This window comes from Coenobita brevimanus, chromosome 54 (genome assembly GCF_032717465.1).
Source record: "Coenobita brevimanus isolate Jiangsu-jjx chromosome 54, ASM3271746v2, whole genome shotgun sequence".
In the NCBI taxonomy this organism is placed as follows: Eukaryota; Metazoa; Arthropoda; class Malacostraca; order Decapoda; family Coenobitidae; genus Coenobita; species Coenobita brevimanus.
The window spans coordinates 2,715,801-2,722,871 of NC_137007.1; the positions used below are offsets into that span (position 1 = coordinate 2,715,801).

The 7,071-nt window shown below is 43.9% G+C and overlaps 1 pseudogene; it reads right to left on the minus strand.

Moving 5' to 3' along the window:
* Positions 1–830: 830 nt before the first annotated feature.
* Positions 831–1,850, minus strand: LOC145400989 (outer mitochondrial transmembrane helix translocase pseudogene; annotated as a pseudogene).
* Positions 1,851–7,071: the final 5,221 nt, after the last annotated feature.

A 7,071-nucleotide genomic window follows, 5' to 3' on the forward strand; every position in this document is an offset into this window, starting at 1 on the left:
CCAGTGAGGCGGCACAGGTAAGAATAACTGCAAAAATAACTGAAAAGAAAACTACACACTGCCATCCACATCTTCCATGCCTGAGGAAAAACAAACATGTCCCTGTTCTCACCATATTAATAGGCTTTCTTGCAGCTCTTCGTAAACCACTGGGGTATCTTGTAAACTACCCTATAATAGTATACTTTGCGCTATTTGTATCGTTTTGCTCTCAACAGCGATTGTTTAAATAGCTATACAGAATTAAACTGCTATGGAAAACTTGCTACGTAGCCTCCTTGACCGATACGTGTAAGGTAGCGTTTCTTAACCTTTTCCGTCCTTAGCACCGCCCTGTAATAAGGTCCCAGTCCAGCACCCCTTTACATCTGGTTACTGGGACTACAGTTGCTACACTACTGCAGGGTTAAAGCAAAGGGAAGTGACGTACCGCCTAACAGCTTATTTTATACATTCTGAAAAAATCAAAGATGCCAAAACTAAGCAAAACCAATAAGAAAAAAAAACAATAATGCAGCATTTTCCAGCACCCCCTAAAATGATTTCAGCACCCCTGGGGGTGCTAGCACCCCAGGTTAAGAAACGCTGGTGTAAGGGATGTAATTAAAACACTAAATCTAACATGTTACGTGAAAAATTTGCAGCTACGGAACAAGTCTTTTGTTTCCACTGAAAAGAAAGAGAGACAGAATTGCGTAGTCAGACTAGCGCAGATGATTACAAGGTTTTTAAACCAGCAACAAAAGATATTAAGTGTGTGAGGTGGTGCGTGGGTGAGTTCGAGGATGAGTGAGGGTGAGTATGAAGGTGAGGGTGAGGGTGTGAGAGGCTCAGTTAAAGATGCCCCGTACCAGCGACGAGTGCCGGTCCGTTTTTTGGATGGTTTGGAGGGCTTCCATGAGGTCATCCATGGTGAGGGGGCGCAGTTCCTTATCGGGGCGCTGTTCGGGACCTGCGCTGCTCTCGGCCATGTAGTCCACCAGTCGGCGGACACTGGCGCAGCGACACACCTCCTGTAGGTCAGATCCGCTCATGCCCTCGGTTAGTTCGGCCAGCTCCTCTACATCCACATCTTGGGCCAGCTGTGTGTCCCGCAGGTGGATGAGCAGGATCTGTCGCCGATCAGCTGCGCTGGGTTTGGGGATCTTGAACTTGACGGGCAGGCGGCGAAGCACGGCGGGGTCGACGGCGTCCATTCTGTTGGTGGCGGCCAGAACCAACACCCGCGCCTCCAGGTCCGTCATGAGGCCGTCCCACTGCTGCAGGAAGATGGCCTTGAGGGCGGCGTGGGTGGCGTGGTCGTGCTCTTCGCGTATGGAGAGGAAGGAGTCCACCTCGTCCAGGAAGATGATGCATGGCTCCAGTTTGTGTGCCAGAGTGAACACCGCCCTGGCCAGCTTCTCCGTCTCTCCCTGCCACATGTTTCGAACCAGCGAGATGTCCAGGTTCAAGAAATTCGCCTGAACCTCCGTGGCGATGGCCTTGGCTAGCATGGTCTTTCCACACCCCGGGGGCCCGTAGAACAGCACTCCCTTGGGGGGCGCCAGTAGGGGACCCAGCCTGAAAGGGTGGAGTGCGGCGTATGACAGAGGGTAGACGATTTGGCGTCGCACCCCATCCAAAACGTCCTGGCACCCACCCACGTCTTCCCAGCGAACCCCCAGGAGTTTATGGGGCACGAGGAAGGCCAGCAGGCGTTTTTCGTGACTGTCCAGCCGACGCCTCTCAATGCCAAGTGGGTCCTCGGGCTCCCAGCTGCCCCCCTGGGTGAAGGGCGTAAAGATGCTAGACAGGGGTGGGGCGGCCATGTGGTAATGGAGGAAGGCCAGGCTCCCCCACAGCCCCACCATTGTGGTCAGGAAGCAGGTCGCTCCCATCACCAGACCCACCCCGATTCCCAGCCCTATCTACCCAATCGCTTTCATTAACCAAAATTTACTACTAAAATATTATAATTACAAACTTTATAAATAATTCAGGTGTATATTTACATTTATATATATATCAGATATGGGAGATAACACGGATGAAAATACCTACATGATGACAGTGGTTACAATAAAAACAAAAACAAAATGGACCTTCTTTTCTTTAGGCTGCCAAGTACTATTCTGGTTTGTAGAGGGCATTACTGAACTTCAAGACCTGGATGGCAGTTTTACTTGAATTACATCATCATCATCACCATCATCCCAGTCTTAGTTTCCACTTGAGAGTTGGTGTGAGGTAGTACTGAGAAATGAAGAAAGAAAGAAAGAAAGAAAAAGCATAGACACCATACTTTTTTTTTTTTTTTTTTTATAAATAACAGAACGGAGGAAGGAAAAACAAATGGGTAAAAAAAATAATAATCCATACACCAGATTACTGGTGTCCTCTGTTCATAAAATATCTGTAACAATTAGACTTGAACAGTTGTGGGTTGAAATTTGGAGGAAAACAACTCTGGGGAAGCGAGTTCCAGAGAGATAGTGTTCGGGGAATGAAAGAATTCTGATAGGCAGAAGTTCTGCAATATGGTTGAGTGACATTCCAGTCATGAGCGCTACCAGATGCCCGTGTAGCACGAGGGAAGGCATAGAGAGGTGGCACCATGGACGCAACTTCGTCTGAGCATTTGCCAAAAAAATATCTGTAAAATAATGCAAGGGAGGCAACATTCCTTCTTACTTGCAGGGGAGGTAGTTTATATGTAATGGCAGGGTTGTTAATGATTCTAACAGCTTTATTCTGAATTTTGTCTAGTTGTCTTAATGCAACCTCACCACAACCATTCCACAAGGGTGAGCAATATTCAAGCTGAGAGCGCACATGACTCTTATAAATTATAGCTAACTGCTCATCGGCGAAGAAGTTACGGACTCTGTACAATAATCCAAGTTTCTTTGAGGCGGTTTTAGCAAGTGATCTGACATGAGAGGTCCAGCTGAGGGCACTGTTAAGTGAGACACCAAGAATTTCAATACTTTTGGAGATGGGAATATTAGTAGCATTGAAGGTAATGTACGAATCTGGCAATATCTGTCTATTAGTAAACTGTATATATTTAGTTTTACTAGCATTAAAAGAGACAAGGTTGTTTTGTCCCCATTCACTGATTGTAGATAGATCTTGATTTATGGAGATGGCTGTACTGAGTTGAGAGGTAGAGATATTAGACTTTGTAAATGGATGTCTGAGTGTGAATGAACTATGTAGTGTTGAGTCATCTGCATATGAGTGAATGGAATTGTGAGTGACAGATAAGAGATCATTAATATGAACCAGAAATAGGGTTGGCGCCAGAACTGAGCCCTGCGGCACGCCGGCGTTAATTGAGTGGAAATTCAAATATACATCATCTACTTTTACTCTTATTTTCCTGTCACTAAGATAAGAAGAAATCAAAGGAACAAAAGACGTTAATCCATAGCAAGGGAGTTTGGACAGCAGGGAACGGTGCCATACTCTGTCGAAAGGTTTAGAGATATCAAGAGCTACTGCATGAGTTTCTCCAAAGAGATCAATAGATTGATGGATGGTATGAGTTAAGAGATTGAGTATGTCAATGGTGGATCTTTCGTGGCGAAAACCGTATTGTCTATCACTAATTAAGTTGTTGGATTCAAGATGTTTAACAATATGCTTATTAATTAAAGTTTCAAATACCTTACCAAGAGAAGATGTGACAGCTATTGGTCTGTAATTGGAGGGGTCAGACGAACTTCCTTTCTTCGGAACTGGGTGGATATTGGCTTCTTTCCATGAATTTGGGAATAAAGAAATACGTATGCATAGTCTGAATAATTTAGCTAGGACAGAGGCAAGTTCAGGGGAACACTTTTTCAAAACAATTGGCGGAATTCCATCTGGGCCTGGAGCTTTGTTGGTAGGTAAATTGTCTAGGATGGATTTTACATATCTTGTCTGTATTTTAAGTGGGGCAATTTCGGGAGAATCAAGTTCCAGTACTGAGACATTCTGGCTGGTATCATCTATGGTAGAGTTTCTGGCAAAGGTACTAGCAAAGATATCTGCTTTCCCACGTGGGTCATTTGTAATATTGCCATCTGAAGATTTTAGTGGTGGAATGGAAGATGACTTGTTAAAGTTATTATTGAAAGAATTAAGAGTTGACCAGAATATTCTATTGTCATTAGGGTTGTTAAGTAGTTTTGATGCTTGCTTTTGAAGAAAGTTTGATTTAGATAGATTTATTACAGCTTTTGCATGATTTCTAGCAATTTTAAATTGTGAGAGTGATTCAGATGTTTTTGATTTTAAGTAAGAGTTATATGCTAATGACTTTTGGGCTGTTGCTCTGGCACAATTGCCATCAAACCATTTTGGAGAGTTTGATCTTTTAGTGAATTGTTGACTTGGTATGAATAAGTCCATACCAGCTAGTATTAAGTCGCAGATGTGGGACTGGGTAGAATTGGGATCACTAGAGAAGAAAGACTGCCATGGAATATCAGCAAGATAATTTCTAAATCCATCCCAGTCTGCCCTGTCAAAGTGCCATCGGGTCACCCTGACAGGTTCAGAATGGGGAGGTGTAGGAGGGTTAACTAATGAGGCTTTGATGAGATTGTGGTCAGAGGATCCAAGTGGTGACAGTACCTCTATCCTGTATTGATCTGGATTATTTGTCAAGAATAAATCCAAGAGATGGGCATTATGGTCAGGATTATCAGGTATTCTGGTTGGTTGCTTTACCAACTGGGTGAGATTAAACGATTCCGCAAACAGCTCGCATTCTAGACCAGTGTCGTCAGTCCGGGCAGAATGCAATAACCATTCAACACTGTGTATGTTAAAATCACCCAAAATGGAAATTTCATTGTCAAGGGCAAGGTCAAGGTTACTCAACTGAGTGGATATGGAATCAAATACACTGGGTTCCGAAGAAGCATTGGGGGAACGATAAACTACACAGATATATTTGGTAATGTTTTGACAATTTAATTTATATAATGAGTAATCAAAACTGGATGAAGTGAAGTTTAAAATAGTGTCAACTGCATATTGGGATTTGATATAACAACAGGTGCCGCCCTTGTTACGAAAGTTTGTAAGGAGATGGTAACCGGGAAAACAAAATGGAGATATATTGGTAGAGGGCGAGATTTGTGGTTCTGTGAGGAAAAGGGCCAAAGGGGATATGGACTGAAGGAAAAAATGAACCGAGTTTAAATTTGTGGTAAGGCCGCGGATGTTGGTAAAGAATAAGGCCGCATCGTCACCTCCTCGCCGACGAGCATTCCCGGAAATACTCGTAGCAACAGTCGCTGCCGGCACAGTCGCTTGATGGCGACCGGGAGGACCCTGTGCCTCCAGCCCTACCCTGCCGGTGGTGGCAATCCGAGGTACCACCTCATTTGATATTAAGATTGCAGCGGCCATTACTAAAGATGTGAATAGAAGGTGTGATATGTTATGCGCATGTAGTGTGGTGTAGACAGTTGAAGGTAGAGGTATTATGTGAGCATGCTGGCCTACTCTCTGTGTAAATGAATGCACTGAAAATGTTCAGAAAAGGGAGATGGTCAGGATCAAGTCCTGAGGGCTGGTGAAACGGGAGCTCCAGCGCTCCCTATCACCAGCTTGCCATCAACCTCGGGAGTACTGCCCTGTTCGACTGGTGCTACAGTCTACTCCTCCATGATAGTTCCACACATCTTCCTCCTCCACATCCTTCTCCTCCTCTTCTTCCTCTTCCTCCTCCCCCTCCTCCTCCTCCTCGTCATCATCATCATCATCAACACCATCATAATCACTAATACCACACCCTCAGTTCAATCTAAGCATGAAGGTGACAGTTCTGTCTTATTCTATTCATAATTCTGACAGACTAATTGAACTTAAGAGAGATTTTTTTTTCCACGTAGCAGAGGGACGCCTTCACGTGGTGGCACCGATATAACTGGGCGGTGGACGCGTTAGCAGGTTATACGAAAGTCCCTCAACTCCCTCTCTGTCCCTGAACTCCCTCACTGTCCCTCAATTCGCTCTCTGTCCATCAACTTGCTCTTTGTCCCTGAACTCCCTCCCTGTCCCTGAACTCCCTTTCTGTCCCTGAACTCCCTCTCTGTCCCTGAACTCCCTCTCTGTCCCTGAACTCCCTCTCTGCCCCTCAACTCCCTCCCTGCCCCACAACTCCCTCCCTGTCCACGGAAGGAGGACTATCTCGTCAGGTAAGGAGGTCCCCTAACACCTCTTCTTTAACGATTTATGTTCAGAACAACCCATTTATATCCTCTTTTCTGCTTCTTATATCTTTTTAAAGCTCTAGTTACCATCTGACCGCATGACGCTACCAAAAATAAAAAAGAAAAGCTAAACACAAACGTTAGCTATCAGAAATCAGGAAATGTTCAAAGCAGGAAAAAAAAAAGAAAAAAAAGCCCAGGAAATCATAAGTCACTAGGACCTAAAATGCAGGGGAAAAACAACAACACTGAAAGGGGCGAACGTGAAAATATTTACCCCTTCTCTGAGCAGAATCGCCTTGGAGTGGCAAAATGAAAACAAAGGAAAGAAAGAAAGAAAATTAAAGAAAAAGGAAAGAAAATGGTGTACAATAAAGCAAAAGAAAGCACACACACACACACACACACACACACACACACACACACACACACAAGACCTCAAGGCACTGCATGGTTAAAGGCAAGTTATTTTAAATCCCTCCCAATAAAGATGCTTCCCTTACGGTAAGGAAAATCGCCTGACAAAAGCAGTAAATAAATAAATAATTAAATAAATAAATAAAATCGACGTCACAGTAGTAAAGAGGAAAAAAGATATTATTCCTAACCCTTTCACTATTGAGTTTTTTTTCATAATTAATCAAATGTGGTGATGGGAAGAAAATATATGTAATCACACTGACAAGGCCAAGAACGTGAGAAAACTATGAAGATAAATAAACTGCTGAGAAGTTATGAAGGTCTGATGTCTTTGTGTGTGTGTGTGTGTGTGTGTGTGTGTGTGTGTGTGTGTGTTTTGATTTAGTCTTTCCTGCCAGCTTTGAGAAATTTCGCCTTTTGCTTATCTCATCAACCCAAGAACGTCTTTCATATCATATCG